Here is an 18,294-nt window from a genome sequence, read left to right as displayed (position 1 = left end):
AGGCAAAAAGCTCCTAGAGAGGGCATCAGCCTTAATATTCTTAGAACCCGGAAGATACGAGACCACAAAATCAAAACGGGAGAAAAACAACGACCATCGAGCCTGTCTAGGATTCAGCCGCTTGGCAGACAAGAGGTAAATCAGATTTTTATGATCGGTCAAAACCACAATACGGTGCTTGGCTCCCTCAAGCCAATGTCGCCATTCCTCGAACGCCCACTTCATAGCCAACAATTCCCAATTGCCGACATCATAATTACGTTCAGCAGGCGAAAACTTTCGGGAAAAGAAGGCACATGGCCTCATCAAGGAACCATCAGAATTCCTCTGAGACAAATCGGCCCCTGCCCCAATCTCAGAAGCGTCAACCTCAACCTGAAATGGAAGAGAAACATCTGGCTGACGCAACACCGGGGCAGAAGTAAATCGGCGTTTAAGCTCCTGAAAGGCAGAGACAGCCGCAGAGGACCAATTTGTCACATCAGCGCCCTTTTTCGTCAAATCGGTCAGGGGTTTAACCACACTGGAGAAGTTAGCAATGAAACGGCGATAAAAATTAGCAAAGCCCAAAAATTTCTGAAGACTCTTCACGGACGTGGGCTGAATCCAATCATGAATGGCCTGAACCTTAACCGGATCCATCTCTATAGATGAGGGAGAAAAAAATAAAGCCCAAAAAAGAAACCTTCTGCACTCCAAAGAGACACTTAGACCCCTTCACAAATAAAGCATTATCACGAAGGATCTGAAATACCACCCTGACCTGTTTCACATGAGACTCCCAATCCTCGGAAAAAATCAAAATGTCATCCAAATATACAATCATGAATTTATCAAGATAATTCCGGAAGATATCATGCATGAAGGACTGAAAAACAGATGGAGCATTAGAGAGCCCGAAAGGCATCTCAAGGTATTCAAAATGGCCCTCGGGCATATTAAACGCAGTTTTCCATTCGTCACCCTGCTTAATACGAACAAGATTATATGCCCCTCGAAGGTCAATCTTAGTAAACCAACTAGCCCCCTTAATCCTAGCAAACAAATCGGAAAGCAAAGGCAAAGGGTATTGAAATTTGACCGTAATCTTATTCAAGAGGCGATAATCAATACAGGGTCTCAAGGAGCCATCCTTCTTGGCAACAAAAAAAAATCCCGCTCCCAATGGTGAAGAAGATGACCGAATATGCCCTTTCTCCAAAGACTCCTTAATATAACTCCGCATGGCGGTATGTTCAGGCACAGACAGGTTGAAAAGTCGGCCCTTAGGAAACTTACAAACTGGAATCAAGTCAATAGCACAATCACAGTCCCTATGCGGTGGAAGGGAACTGGACCTGGGCTCATCGAACACATCCTGAAAATCAGACAAGAACTCTGGAATTTCAGAAGAGGGGGAAGAGGAGATTGACATCAAAGGAACGTCACCATGAACTTCCTGACAACCCCAACTAGTCACAGACATAGATTTCCAATCCAACACCGGATTATGTACCTGCAACCATGGAAAACCCAGCACAATAGCATCATGCAAATTATGCAACACCAGAAAGCGACAATCCTCCCGATGGGCTGGCGCCATGCACATAGTCACTCGTGTCCAAAACTGGGGCCTATTTTTAGCCAAAGGTGTAGCATCAATGCCCCTTAAAGGAATAGGGTTCTCCAAAGACTGCAAGGGGAAACCACAACGTCTAGCAAATTCAAAGTCCATTAAGTTCAAAGCGGCGCCAGAATCTACAAACGCCATGACAGAAAATTACGACAATGAGCAGATCAATGTCACAGATAACAGAAATTTAGGCTGTACGGTACCAATGGTAACTGAACTAGCGATCCTCTTAGTATGCTTTTGGCAGACCGAAATGACATGAGAAGCATCACCACAGTAAAAACACAACCCATTCTGACGTCTGAATCGCCGTTGTTCCGCTCCAGACAGAATCCTATCGCACTGCATAGGCTCAGGTGTCTGCTCTGAGGACAACGCCACAGCGCGCACAGCTATGCGCTCACGCAGGCGCTGATCAATCTGAATGGCCAGAGACATAGAATCGCTCAGACCAATAGGTGTGGGAAACCCAACCATAACATCTTTAACAGATTCAGAAAGACCCTTTCTGAAAATTGCCGCCAAAGCATCCTCATTCCACTTAGTCAGCACAGACCATTTTCTAAATTTCTGGCAATACAATTCTGCCGCTTCCTGACCCTGAAACAGGGTCAACAAGGTCTTCTCAGCATGATCCACAGAATTTGGTTCATCATACAATAACCCTAGAGCCTGAAAGAAGGCTTCTACATTAAGCAAGGCAGGATTCCCAGATTCCAGAGAAAATGCCCAATCCTGAGGATCGCCACGCAGCAGGGAGATGACAATTTTAACCTGCTGAATAGGATCACCAGAAGAACGAGGTTTCAGAGCAAAAAACAGTTTACAGTTATTTTTAAAACTCAAAAATTTAGACCTGTCCCCAAAAAATAAATCAGGAGTAGGAATCCTAGGCTCTAAAACCGGAGTCTGAACAATATAATCGGAAATACCCTGTACCCTAGCAGCCAGTTGGTCTACACGAGAAGCTAATCCCTGAACATCCATGCTAGCACACAGCTCTTCAGTCACCCAGAGGAAAAGAGGGAAGGAAAGACAAAACAGACTACAGAAAAAAAAATGGCTCAGCACTTTTCTTCCCTTCTTCTGAGATGCATTTAACTCATTGTTGGCCAGTTATACTGTTATGATCCGGTGACCCGGAAGCCGCATGTGACTATCTCTGGAGTAGGTGGTACCTGTACTGACCGCAATCCTAATACTGACACCGCAACTAGAAGTAGCCGTGGGATGTACCTAACATGGCCTAGACACTTCGACACAGCCGGAGGACTAAATACTCCTAAAGATGGAAATGGGAAATCCTATCTTGCCTCAGAGCAGAGCCCCAAAGGATAGGCAGCCCCCCAAAAATATTGACTGTGAGTTTAAGTGGAAATACGTACACAGGCAGAAAAGACAGAGTTTAGCAAAAGAGGCACTTCTAGCTAAAATAGAAAAGGATAGGACTGAGTACTAAGCGGTCAGTATTAAAACTCTAGAAAAATCCACAGCAGAATATACTATCTACTACATCTAACTAAAGACATAGGATGTATATCTGCATCTCCAAAGAATCCAGCATGACAGAAAAATCCAAACAAAGTCTAAGCTGGACAAAAACACAATAGATTGCACTGCACATAAAAGCACACTGCATGCGTGCTACAGAGAACAAAAACCAGACACTTATCTTAGCTGAAAAGACAGCAGGGCAAGTGGAGCCAGACAGAGATGCAATCCCTCCAAGATACAATGGACAACTGGCAGGGATTGATGGATCCTACACACCTAAATACCGAATAGAGCTGCAATAAGCAGAAACACCTGCCCTAACTTACAATCCAGAGACCACTGCACTACCACTAACAACCACCGGAGGGAGCCCAAGAGCAGAATTCACAACAATACACTGTGTGCAGAATTATTAGGCAAGTTGTATTTTAGAGGATTATTTTTATTATTGATTAACAACTATGTTCTCAATCAACCCAAAAGACTCATAAATATCAAAGCTTAATATTTTTGGAAGTTGGAGTGTTTTTTTTTAGATTTGGCTATCTTAGGAGGATATCTGTTTGTGCAGGTAACTATTACTGTGCAGAATTATTAGGCAACTTAATAAAAGCCAAATATATTCCCATCTCACTTGTTTATTTTCACCAGGTAAACCAATATAACTGCACAAAATATAAAAATAAAGATTTCTGACATGCAAAAACAAAACCCCAAAAAATGAGTGACCAATATAGCCACCTTTCTTTATGATGACACTCAACAGCCTTCCATCCATAGATTCTGTCAGTTGCTTGATCTGTTTACGATCAACATTGCATGCAGCAGCCACGACAGCCTCCCAGACACTGTTCCGAGAGGTATACTGTTTTCCCTCCCTGTAGATCTCACATTTTATGAGGGATCACAGGTTCTCTATGGGGTTCAGATCAGGTGAAGAAGGGTGCCATCTCATTATTTTTTCTTCTTTGAGACCTTTACTGGCCAGCCCCGCTGTGGAGTAGTTGGAGGCATGTGATGGAGCATTGTCCTGCATGAAAATCATGTTTTTCTTGAATGATACCGACTTCTTCCTGTACCACTGCTTTAAGAAGTTGTCTTCCAGAAACTGGCAGTAGGTCTGGGAGTTGAGCTTCACTCCATCCTCAACCCGAAAAGGTCCCACAAGTTCATCTTTGATGATACCAGCCCATACCAGTACTCTACCTCAGAGCTCCCACTTCCCAGAGCTTGTCCTGTATTACTAGTTTGCTCATCTGGTCATTTCGAGTGCTCCTAACCACCAGGTCATCATAACAGCCAAGCTGTGTTTTGAACACTGACAGCTCAGAATGCCATGCACCAGACTGGACACTTAACCTCTGATGTGGGTAAAATGCTGGAGAGTTTTCTAAGAGATGCTATAATAATAATAATAATAATAATAATAATTTTATTTATATAGCGGCAACATATTTTGCAGCGCTTTACAAATTATAGAGGGGATTTGTACAGGCAATAGACATTACAGCATAACAAAAATCACAGTTCAAAATAGATACCAATAGGAGTGAGGGCCCTGCTCGCAAGCTTACAATCTATATGCAATACTGGAGTATCTGATAAAGAATAACCTCATGACCCAATATCAACATGGGTTTATGAGGGACCGTTCCTGTCAGACTAATCTGATAAGCTTCTATGAAGAGGTAAGTTCTGGACTGGACCAAGGAAATGCAGTGTACGTGGTCTATATGGACTTTTCAAAAGCTTTCGATACAATGCCACACAAAAGGTTGATACATAAAATAAGAGCAATGGGGATAGGGGAAAATATGTGTAAGTGGGTCAAGAGCTGGATCAGGGATAGGAAACAAAGGGTGGTTATTAATGGAGTACACTCAGCAGTGGGGTGCCACAGGGGTCAGTATCGGGCCCTCTTCTTTTTAACATATTTATTAATGACCTTGTAGGGGGCATACATAGCAGAATTTCAATATTTGCAGATGATACTAAACTCTGCAGGGTAGTCAATAGAGAGGATGACAATTTAATATTACAGGATTTATGTTAACTAGAAGCTTGGGCTGACAAATGGCAAATGAGCTTTAATGGGGATAAATGTAAGGTCATGCACTTGGGCAGAAGAAATAAGATGTATAATTACATGCTTAATTGTAAAACACTGGGCAAAACTGTCACTGAAAAAGACCTGGGTGTATGGGTGGACAACAAACTCACATTTAGTGGCCAGTGTGAGGCAGCTGCTACAAAGGCAAATAAAATAATGGGATGCATTAAAAGAGGCATAGATGCTCATGAGGAGAACATAATTTTACCTCTATACAAGTCACTTGTGTGACCACACTTAGAATACTGTGTACAGTTCTGGTCTCCAGTGTATAAGAAAAACATAGCGGAACTAGAGTGGGTGCAGAGAAGAGCGACCAAGGTTATTAGAGTACTGGGGGGTCTGCAATACCAAGATAGATTATTACACTTGGGGTTATTTAGTTTGGAAAAACGAAGGCTTAAAGGTAATATTATTACAATGTATAAATATATCAGGGGACAGTACAAAGATCTGTCTAGTTATCCTTTTACTCTTCGACCTGAGATGGGGACAAGGGGGCATCATCTACGTATGAAGGAAAGAAAAGTTAACCATAATCACACACACAGATGCTTTTTTGTAAGAGCAGTGAGACTATGGAACTCTCTGCCGTGTGATGTTGTAATGAGTGATTCACTACTAAAATTTAAGAAGGGACTAGATGCCTTTTTTGAAAAGTATAATGTTACAGGTTAAACATATTAGATGCCTTGATAGGTCATTGATGCAGGGAACTAGTCTGATTGCCATATGTGTAGTCGGGAAGGAATTTTTTTTCCCCCAATGTGGAGCTTAGTGTTTGCCGTATGGGTTTTTTGCCTTCCTCTGGATCAACATGTTAGGCTATGGGTTGAACTAGATGGACTTAAAGTCTTTCTTCAACCTTAAATACTATGTTACTATGTTAATATGTTACTACTTGTGATCTCTGTGGAATATGGGTTGGAGATCAGCAATAATTTTTCTTAGAATGCTCATGAGCGAGTTGCATGTGACCACAAGTTGCACCCTGTTGTTGTTCTCCCCCAGTCTACATTCCAGGAGGCTGCTTCTTGGGATCCTTTCAGCTCTGTGAATCTGTTCATCTATTATCGGTGGATGGTATCCTTGTTGTAGGAATGTATTCCTCACTGCTAGCAGCTGTAGCTTTCTGTCTGAACAGATTTGAATGTACCTTAGAGCTTGACTGTAGATGATTTTTTGTGTGCGTCTTGGTTGAAAGCTGTTCTATTTAAGATATCCCGGACATCATGTGGGCTTAGGTTAAATTGATATTTCTATGTTGTTGTCCTTGAAGTATATGGTCATGTTCACAAAATGTATTTGGGAGTTTAAGAAGTCGAGGTTGTGCTTGATGGTTGGGTGGGACTTGTTGAAGTTATTGTGGAAGGTAAGCAGATCATCTTTTGAGCCTGTCCAGATAATTAGCAGATCATCAATGTAGAGGAAGCATGTGAGAGGTTTAATAGAGCAAGATGACAAAAACTCAATCTCTAGTTTAGCCATAAATAGGTTAGCATAATGTGGGGACATTTTGCTTTCCATGGCGCTGCCCATACCCTGTTGGTATAAATTGTTCCCAAAGGAAAAACAGTTGTTATGGAACACAAATCTGATAAATTGCAGTGTTGGTTCTGGGGATGGATTGTTTTTTTGAAGGAAATATTTGCATGCCGCAATCCTATCCTCATGAGGAACGTTGAAATAGAGAGACTCTACATCAATGGTGGCTAGTATTGTGTCCTCTGGAAGTGGGCCCAGGGTTGACAATTTGCAGAGAATATCCATGGTGTCCTGAATATAGCTGGGTGTGCACCTCACCAAGGGTTTCATTCAGAATGTTCAACACCCAGCCTGAGATATTCTCAGTTAATGTCCCAATACCAAAGATGATTGGCCTCCCAAGATTATCTTCTTTATGTATTTTAGGCAACATGTAGAATGTACCTGTTTGGGGATTGTCTGGTATTAGTTCTAGTAGTGAGGATGAAGTAGAATCAAACCCATTGATGATATGTGTTAGCTTCTCTGTGTATTTTTTGGTGGGATCTTCCTGAGGTGGAGTGCAGTATTTTATATCCAAGAGTTGTCTGTGTACTTCCTGGATTTAATCTGACATGTTCATGATGACTACAGCTCCTCCTTTGTCTGCTGGTTTGATGGTAATATTGTTGTCGGCTTTTAAGAATTGTATGGCTTTTCTTTCCTCCATACTGATATTGTGTGGCACTTTATGGTGTCTGTCCAAAATGTCAGATTTAACTTTTTTACAGAAACAGTCTATGTAGTGATCCAGAGTTTGGTTATGCCAAGGTTGCGGGGTCCAGTTTGACCGCTTTTTCTTTTTTGATGAGTTATTCACATTACCTTGTGATGTGATATGTGCATAGTTATGAAACAATTCTATGAGCCGCAATCTGTAGAAGAATTCCTAGATATCCCTACTTAACTCAGCCGTATCAAGTTATTTCATTCACGTGAACGATGAATGGAAATGGGTAAGTATTTTTAACCGTGATTTTGTTTAGTTCTCAGAAATTGAGGCAACGATGGAGACTCCCATGTTTTTTTTCTACTAAGAAAAAATCAGCAGCTAGAGGGTAGGGGGAAGGATTGATATGATCCTTCTGTAAACTTTAGTTAACATGTTCTTTCATGGGGGTTTGTTCAAGCCCAGACAAATTGTAAAGGAGAGCTTTAGGTAATTTGCCAGTAAGGACAAGATTAATAGCACAATCATCATCAAGTATGATAGGGAGGTAATACCTCCGAGTCTTTTTCTGAGAACACATCTTCAAAGTATTTTCGGTACCCTGGCAGACCCTTCAGAAAAGCGGAGCACATGTGTACAGATTTTAGACATTTCTTTTATCAATTGGGGCTCCTTTTAACAATCTCCTTTTGACAGTAAGCAATAACGGTATTGTGAATATGCAATCATGGAAACCCCAGTGCCAGCAGGTAAATGATCATATACAAAACAGGAGATGGATTCAGAGTGGAGTGCTCCCACTTATAGCATGACATCCATAATTACCCTCTTGACCAAATTCTGGGCTTATTTTGGTCTTGTTGTCAAAACTAACTGTCCCAAATACTATCTTCAGTACCAGTCCCAAATCAATACGGTTAGCAGCAGACCCACAGTCAATGAATGCCAATGTTGATAACACCTGGTTTTTGAAGGATATCACTGTATTTTTCAGTAGTTGATCAAGGGAAGAAAAAGGTTACCCGGAATCTAGTGATCTCCTCAACTGTCATCCAGACTCAGATGTTCTCCTGATAGCTTGCTTGCCTGAGGACGAGCAGGGCAATTTTTGACAAAATATGCAGTGAAACCACAGTACAAACAGAGTCCAATAAATTGTTTCTGTTTTTCTCCAGGGGAAGTATAACAGGCAGCCTGCTGTTCACCACGTCTCTCACCGATTCTGCGGCCATACATATGGCCTGGGTCATGGCCTCCGCTAGACAACAAGGGGTGCCTTTGAAGGACTAAAACATCCATAAGAGTTTTCGGAAAGGCCTTTGTGGAATTGGCACCTGAGAGCTGCATCATTCAACAGAACTTCAGTGGACTACTGCTGGAACTCAGTGCAGTAGTCCTCAGCTGTGTGGCCCCTGTCCCAGGTTCATGATTTTAGCCTCAGCGACCTGGATTCTGTCAGGAGTCAAGTGAATTCTGTTCTCGAACTCCCTCCTGTGGTTATGAATGGTACTTCGGCGAGTTCTGTCCATGGACTCCCTCTGGTGGCTGTGAGTGGAGCTGCTGGTTCTGAGGTTTCTTCCTCAGCTGACCTCGTTTAGTCCTAGGCTGGCTGCTCTATTTAACTCCACTCAGATCGTTACTTGATGCCAGCTGTCAATGTCCTAGTACTGGTTCAGTTCTCTTGGATCTTTCAGATGACCTGTCTACTTCAGCAAAAAGCTAAGTCCCTGCTAGCTTATTTGTTTACCACTGTTTTCTTGTCCAGCTTGCTATCATGATTTTGCCTTGCTAGCTGGAAGCTCTGGGATGCAGAGTGGCACCACCGCGCCGTGAGTCGGTGCGGGGGTCTCTTTTGCACACTCTGTGTGGTTTTTTGTTAGTTTTTTTATGCTGACCGCAAAGATACCTTTTCTATCCTCAGTCTGTTTAGTTAAGTCTGGCCTCCTATGCTGAAACCTATTTCATTCCTGTGTTTGTGACTTCCATCTTAACTCACAGTCAATATGTGTGGGGCGCTGCCTTTTTCTTTGGGGGATTTCTCTGAGGCAAGGTAGGCTGTATTTTCTATCTTTAGGGGTAGTTAGCTCTTAGGCTGTGAAGAGCCGTCTAGGCAGAGTCAGGTACGCTCCACGGCTATTTCTAGTTGTTGTGATTGGATTAGGGGTTGCGGTCAGCAGAGCTCCAACTTCCCAGAGCTTGTCCTGTATTACTAGTTTGCTCATCTGGTCATTTCGAGTGCTCCTAACCACCAGGTCATTATAACAGCCAAGCTGTGTTTTGAACACTGACAGCTCAGAATGCCATGCACCAGACTGGACACTGAGCTGTCAATCAAAGTGCTGACAGCTTCATCACGCCTCTGTACCAGATTTGGAAGGCTGAACCATCAGTAATTGCATCCCAGACACAGTGAGGGATTGAATCATGGCAGATTGAGGTCGCTCCCATCACTTTTTGTCTCCATGTAGCAGAGATGCCATGAAGAGATTTCATGCCCAGAGCTCAACTCCGCAGAATTCCCTCTTCTACATCTTCAGCAGTGAATCCTGACACCATGCCCTTAAAAAGGGCATGGTGTAAGTATCATTATACTAGCCCATAAATAAATAAATAATTGTCTTTGCTTCCAGCATAAAATGTCACGTTCACACTGTTCTTTTCAGAAAAATCGCATGCACACTGACCCTCTACTGTACAAATAATCCCCCACACACTGCCCCTCTGCAAAATATCCCCCCACACTGTGCCATTCCAAAATATCCCTCAACACTGTGCCTCTCCAAAACATACCCTGGACACTGCCTCTCTCTAAAATATCTCCCACGCACTGCCCCTCAGCAAAGTATCCCCCCACACTGCCCAGCTGCAAAATATCCTCACTGCACTGTGCCTCTCCAAAATATCCTCCCACACTGCCCCTCTGCACAATATCACCCCTCACATACACACACTGCTCCTTTGCAAAATATCCCCAGCACACTGCTCCTCTGAATAATTGTCACTCCCACAGTAACATTAACCCCTCCTCACCTCATCTACAATAAGAAGCATTTAATCTTCAGTTCCTTGATGAAGCACTTACCATTGGCCTCATCATCTCTTCTTCTAGGATTTCGGTACTATGTGCAGTGCGATGAGGTCATTAGCGTGCTGCGTCAGCATGCTGTGCACATCGGGCCTAGGACTGCTCCTTTCAGGCTCTACAGTCCAATGTATTGGCGTCTAAAATACATGAATATATATGGGTCACCAGAGCTAGGAAAGTTGTTGGTTATGCGCAGTGCAGAGCTGACAGTTTGTACAGCATGGGGATGCTGCTGCATACCCATGCTGTAGAAACAATCAGCCTACAAAAAATGATAGTCCCATAGTGGGTCAAAGTAAAGAAGTAAAAAAAAAAAAAAAAAGTACAAAAAAATTAAAATAATTTTAAAAATATTTTTTAAAAAAAATTAAAAATAATAATACAAAATCAAAAGATATTGTATCCGTAAATAAATATTTGCATGGAAAAAGAAAACAATAAAAGTACACATATTTGGTGTCGCCGCATCCACAACCACCCAGCCTATAAAACTGTCCCAATAGTTAACCCCTTTAGAGAGCACCACAAAAAATATATAAAAATCAAGGCAAAAAACAATGCTTTATCATACTGCCAAACAAAAAGTGCAATAAAACGCGATAAAAAACGGATATAAATAAATATGGTACATGAAAAACCTCATCTTGTCTTGCAACAAACAAGCTGCCATCCAGTGGGAAAATAAAAAAGTTATAGCTCTCAGAATAAAGCCATGCAAAAATAATTACTTTTTCTATAAAATAGTTTTAAAGGCGTAAAGGCGCCAAAACATAAAAAAAATATAAATTAGGTATCACTGTAATTGTATATAAAACTGCCATATCAATTTTACCACACACGGAACTGCATAAACTCCCCCCCCCCAGAATTGCTGTTTTTTGTTCATTCTGCCTCCCAAAAATCTGAATAGAAAGCAATAAAAAAAGTCATGTGCGCAAAAATTGTGCCAATAAACACGTCAACTCATCCCGCAAAAAACAATCCTTCATATGACTCTGTGGGCCAAAATATGGAAAAATTATAGCTCTCAAAATATGGTGATGCAGTTTTTGCAATAAAAAGCCTCTTATAGTGTGTGACAGCAGCCAAACATAAAAACCCAATACCCAATATAAATCTGGTATCGCTTTAATCGCACTGACTCGAAGAATAAATTGTCTAATCACTTATATCACACGAGGAACGGCATAAAAAATAAATAAAACTAATTCTTCATCTGCTGCTGCTTTTTCATTTGCCTCCCAAAGATTTATCCTATGCTCTGCGTTGATTCCGTGTAAATCTCTGAAATATGTGATTCAGATGGAACTTCTGGCATAAGATTCCCTATAATGAGGCAGATGGAGGCACTGTGGATGCCATCTGACCTGTGATCCGGCGGTGTCCGTCTTTTTAGGATTGCATATAAGTGATGTCGACCACAGTTTTTTGCACTTCTGAAATGAAGGACACCGCGGAACAGAGGTCAGACGAAGTCTAGAGTAACTCTGCTGCCTCATTATAGTGAATGGATCCCTTAGGGGAACTACGTCTCTCAGAGATTTAGATGGAAATCCCAATGCAAGTGCTCAATATAGCGAGCTGGATAAATGTGATAAAAAAAGATTATGTAAAATGTTCCCAGTGAAACCTTCAACTCAATCCACAAAAAAAGAAAGTCCCCGCTCAGATCTGTCATCTGTTAATGTAGCGCCCCCACCGCCGCAGGGCCGAGGGGTACCCGGTACCGGGCCTCTGAGTCTCTGCTCTGGGGTTGTCACGGTGGCTAGGCCCGGTCCGTGACCCTGCTGGTGGGGAGGCGACGTACAGTGAATGATAGATAAGGATGGTGATAGTGGTGCGGTGCAGTGCCGGTCGCAGTAAATAACGAGGACACCAGGTTGCAGTCTCTTTACCTCTTTACTGAAGATCTCTGGGTCCTCAGTCCGGAATACGGTTCACCAGGCTGCGCAAGTCCGGCCGGTCCAATGGCACCTCCAGAGTTCTCTTTGCAGGTGGAAATCTGTGCCTACCTGCTAGCGCTATGTGTTGTGGTCCTTCCCTGCTGTGCTTACGGAAAGTCCCCACAACTGTTGTGTCTGTTTCTTAAGTTCCCTCACAACTTGATTAGATGATGTTCTGCTAATCCTCCATCCCTCCCTGATGTTATGGTTAGGATGGCACCCGTTTGACGGGTAGGCTCGAAGCTCTTCCGGGACCCTAGAGTCGCCCCTCTCCACAAGTTGCCCCCCAAGACTGCATAGGTGATTTAGGTGAGACAGCCCGCCTGAGACTGACTGTCCTGCCGTAGGTTTGAAGTATTGCCTGAAGCTGTATATAGAAATACTTCCTCGGCGTTCCGGCCACCGGTGGTTTGCGCCTCAGTAGGATGTTGCCTCGGTCTTACAGCACGACTCCTACTGGTATTCTCCTTGTTGCTTTGATCTCGTTTCTCACTCAGCACAATCTATCTCGCTTCTAATCCTTCCTTGGGCACCGCCGCTATCCTGAGCAGGCACGGTCCCGTTACGTTCTTTCCTGTAGCCAGGCCTCTGTCAGGATCCCACCCCTGACAGGGACCCTACCGAATCTTCTCCCACAACACCCTCTGCCACAAGGTGTTGCCTGGTTCCAATGCAGTCAGCTTTCTCTCTAACTTCCTGCCTGACCCCCAGTTTTACCAGTATGTGAGGAGTGGCCTAATGAATAGAACCCTTAGCTCCCCCTGGAGGCCCGGCTGTGAAATGTATTGGTGTCTGTGATACCTGGTCAGATGAACTCCTTTTCAGTGCCATCAGACGTACCATAGCCCCCCTTAGCGGCGGAGCCACAGTACTGCAACGACCAGGACTCTGGGGCGCTGCACTCCCCCCCGGTTAAATCCAGTACTCCAGGACTGGGAAGAAAACAACAATACAGGTTAGCAAAAAGACATACAATTTTTGTGAGTGCAAAAACAGTAAGCATATTTAAACAGGCTTCCCTTTATGGGAGGTGAGGACACTTGAACGTTACAAACATGGTTAAATATTATAAATTACAGGCTATAAACAACTCCTGTTACCCAACCGGGTATTCTACTTAGTGCAAAATTGTTGAACAATAATTTAACATTGCCTTTAAGGATGTACACTCTAAATCCACTAAAGACCTTCTTATAACACATTATAAGGCTTGAGCAACTGTGCTACATTCTCCTTCTTTACGTCTGCAGGACCGCCTGTCCTAACGGCACCAGACCTACTGCCTCTCCTTTCTTTACAGGACCGCTCCTTTCAGCCCGAGCCTTCTGTCTTTTCAACTACTATACATAGTATAGAACATAACTTTCTTTCAGTTTAAGAGCACTGAGCCATCTCTATATGGCTCCTAGGAGGACTCACCACTAACCCCTACGGGTTCACTTTCTGTCCTCATTTTTCTATCAACATTATCAAACATTAAACTTCCATCATTACTTTTCTTACTGACAAACATGCAGGACGCTATGTCTACCCCTACGGGTCTGCTGCATCTTTCTTCTAACTTTCACTTATGCAGGACTTCATGTCTACCCCTACGGGTCTACTGCACCTTTCCAATAATCACTTTATCTCAGGACACATTATTAAACACTTCTTTCTTTCAATGAGTTAGTTGCATATAACTTGTACATATCAGCAGCATTACTTTCTCTTTTAAGACATCATTATCATTTTTCTGTTTTAAAGCAGTATTACTCATAAGTACACAGGTGAACATCCCCTTTAAGAGGGGACCAAGTCTTTATGAGGTAGCGCATCTTCTCAAGCTACCAGTCCATACTCAGCAAAGGCTCCGGCGCGGTATCTTCGCACAGAGTCCTTCTTTAAGTAAAACCAGTAGGGAGCACCTTTAAGAAGGTGCAAACTATTTACAAGCAGTTTGTATCATGCACTGTTCATGATTGCGGCAGTTCTTGATAACATAGAAAAGATAGAAAATAGCCAAAGAGCAATAGGGATCCCGGGTCAACAAAGGGATCCCTTTAAGAGTTAACCCTGGACGGGTTTAGCAGCAAAACAGTAGCAAAATCAGGAAATAAACAGTTTGATGAACTATATACAATCAACAAAGCATTTTTGCTTACTCAGTTTTCTGGTAGTGTAGGGGGTGGTCTTGGATCCCCGGCCAATGCAATGTCCGTGCTGGTGGTTGGTCTCTCAGGCACCGTCAGGTCAGCCGGTGTCTGGATTTGGAGGCTAACCCTACTTGCAAGCTCGGTGGCTGCTACCAGGCGGACGGTGGTGATAGTAACAAGATCTGTCAAATCTGGATCCGTCATAATCGGGGCAACAGGTGACGCTCCTTCAGGCTCACACCGGTGGACGTTCCGAGCGCACCATCCTTGTGCATTCCGGTGGCGAGTGTAGGTCACCTGATCCCCCCTTTGCAATGGGTCACCATTTCGGCTGCAGCAGGGAGTTTTCACGTTGTAACTGGTAACGAAGACGTCAGTTGGTAGTCCCGGTTCCTGTATGGAGCCCCAACCCCTCTTCGGGTGGAAGGCTAGCACAGTCCCCCGCTTTACCACGTCTTTCCTGTTGTGCGCAGGCTTCCTGCGTTGCGTTTTCAGTATGTCAGATTGTTCTGTTTCGTCTCGGTTTTTCCAATATTGGATCAGACATTGTTTATACTGCTCCCAAGTGAGCACAGCAAGGGTGAGGCCGTCTTCCCGAGCTCCATCTGGCCCGGTCCAGGGGGTGTCCCACCGGAGGATCACCCCATCTGGGCCCACATCCATGGGCTCGCCCATCTTGGTCGGTAGTGGAGGTACCAGCCTCCCCATTGCGTCGGGGGTGAGGATCACCCGCTCCACCGTAAAGGCGCGGTTATTATTGCTGGGGTGAGGAGCGGTCACAGGAGCGGGATCAGTCAGGGGAGCCGGATCGGTCAGAGGAGCCGGATCGGTTGGGAGAGTAAGGGTGGCGTCCATACCTGCGCCTGATGTGATTCCACCGATGTCGATCCGTTCCGTTGATGAGGACACTGGAATCGGCTGCAGCCCGGACCGCGGCTCCTCCGCTGGCAGCTCCCGGGAGTTCAGGTCCTTCATGGGTGGTGGACGCGAGTCCGTCTCTGATGGGTGAGGGCAAGCCGGGATCACCTCGCCGTTGCTCGGACACCTGCTGCTCTTCGTCGCTGTCTGGCATTCGGCGGCAATGCATGCACCTGACTCCGCCATTTCTCCGAGGTTGAACTCTTTCTTCACCTCGTTCCCGCCGTTGCAAATCAGGGGCGGTTCTCCTGGGTTGCTGGGTAGGTCGTCCTCTCGCAGCAGGAGTCGGAGGGGGCGGTCGCTACTTCTGGCGCCGCTCTGGTAGTCTCCTCCCATGGCACGCCCTTCTTCTCCCTCTGCGCTCCCTGTGGCGCTGCAATGGCGGCGACTTTTGGCGGGAACTTTTGGCGGTAAATGGCGCAGCACAGTCTTTGCAATAAAGTACAGTCCAAGCACAGTAAATCACAGTTCCAAGGCACACATGACCTGATTCTTCAGGCTTAAGTAGATCCTGTTCGTGACGCCAAGTTTTGTAGCGCCCCCACCGCCGCAGGGCCGAGGGGTACCCGGTACCAGGCCTCTGAGTCTCTGCTCTGGGGTTGTCACAGTGGCTAGGCCCGGTCCGTGACCCTGCTGGTGGGGAGGCGACGTACAGTGAATGATAGATAAGGATGGTGATAGTGGTGCGGTGCAGTGCCGGTCGCAGTAAATAACGAGGACACCAGGTTGCAGTCTCTTTACCTCTTTACTGAAGATCTCTGGGTCCTCAGTCCGGAATATGGTTCACCAGGCTGCGCAAGTCCGGCCGGTCCAATGGCACCTCCAGAGTTCTCTTTGCAGGTGGAAATCTGTGCCTACCTGCTAGCGCTATGTGTTGTGGTCCTTCCCTGCTGTGCTTACGGAAAGTCCCCACAAGTGTTGTGTCTGTTTCTTAAGTTCCCTCACAACTCGATTAGATGATGTTCTGCTAATCCTCCGTCCCTCCCTGATGTTACGGTTAGGACGGCACCCGTTTGACGGGTAGGCTCGGAGCTCTTCCGGGACCCTAGAGTCGCCCCTCTCCACAAGTTGCCCCCCAAGACTGCATAGGTGATTTAGGTGAGACAGCCCGCCTGAGACTGACTGTCCTGCCGTAGGTTTGAAGTATTGCCTGAAGCTGTATATAGAAATACTTCCTCGGCGTTCCGGCCACCGGTGGTTTGCGCCTCAGTAGGATGTTGCCTCGGTCTTACAGCACGACTCCTACTGGTATTCTCCTTGTTGCTTTGATCTCGTTTCTCACTCAGCACAATCTATCTCGCTTCTAATCCTTCCTTGGGCACCGCCGCTATCCTGAGCAGGCACGGTCCCGTTACGTTCTTTCCTGTAGCCAGGCCTCTGTCAGGATCCCACCCCTGACAGGGACCCTACCGAATCTTCTCCCACAACACCCTCTGCCACAAGGTGTTGCCTAGTTCCAACCCAGTCAGCTTTCTCTCTAACTTCTTGCCTGACCCCCAGTTTTACCAGTATGTGAGGAGTGGCCTAATGAATAGAACACTTAGCTCCCCCTGGAGGCCCGGCTGTGAAATGTATTGGTGTCTGTGATACCTGGTCAGATGAACTCCTTCAGTGCCATCAGACGTACCATAGCCCCCCTTAGCGGTGGAGCCACAGTACTGCAACGACCAGGACTCTGGGGCGCTGCATTAACAGAAATACAAGGGGCTTCCACGATACTGGTAGTACAAAGGCTCTGGAAAAGAGAAATAGCTCCATAACCCTCTAAAAGAAAGTCAGCAAATTCTGCTCTCACAAATCCAAATGCCCCCTTACTTCTGAGCTCCACAGTGTACCTAAACCACATATAGCAACCACATGTTTGGTATTTCTGAAGCGATGAGAGCCCACCTAACTTATGGGTGAATGTCTCCAGAAGCACGTTCTGGGCATAGCGTACTAGTGACTGCAACGAACTGGTCATGACAGCATACTGGCCCCTGCAACAGCAGTTTGCAATTTTCACTCGGCGACATTCAATGCTGCTTGTTTCTGGAAAATACCCATGGAGTCAAAACTGGCACTACACCTGTAGGTAAATTCCCATAGTGTTATATTTTCCAAATTGGTGTCACTTGAGGGGGGATTCTTCTCTTCTAGCAATTAGGGGCGATGTATATGGAGTCCGCAAACTCTTCTAGGAAAATCTGCGCTCCAGGAGGCAAATAGCGCTCCGCTCCTACCGAGTCTCTCCATACAGCTAAGTAGTACTTTACATAAGGGGTATTGTCATGTTCAGTAGAAATTGTGGGACAAATTATGGACCCATTTTTACCCACTTCTTGTGTGAAAATGTTAAATCTTGTAGTAAAACAACATTTTTATGGTAAAAATGTAAATATTTTTCTTCACTGCGCAATGGTATAAAACTCTGTGACACACCCGTGGTGTTAATATGATCACTGCAACCCTAGATTAATTCATTGAGAGGTGTAGTCTGTAAAATTAGGTCACTTATGGTGGGTTCTGCTGTTCTGGCATGTTATGGGCTCTCCCAGTGGGTCATGGCACCTGCAAACCATAACAGTAAAATCTGTCACTCCTTGCCTTCTGAGCTTTGCTCTGTGCCTGAAAAATATTTCCCGATTACATGTAGGTATTGTTGCACTCATTAAAAAAATGAACCTCAGTTTGTTGTAAAAAAAATACCTATTAGCCCTTAGAAACATTAAAAACTTTGGGCTAAAACAACATTTTTGTGAAGAAAATGTGATTTTATTATTTTCATGGCTCAACGTTGTAAACTTCTGTGAAGCACCTGGGG

The sequence above is a fragment of the Ranitomeya variabilis genome, chromosome 3 (assembly GCF_051348905.1).
Source record: "Ranitomeya variabilis isolate aRanVar5 chromosome 3, aRanVar5.hap1, whole genome shotgun sequence".
NCBI lineage: Eukaryota > Metazoa > Chordata > Amphibia > Anura > Dendrobatidae > Ranitomeya > Ranitomeya variabilis.
The sequence above is the reverse complement of the archived record's forward strand: the minus strand, read 5'-3'. Positions refer to the sequence as shown.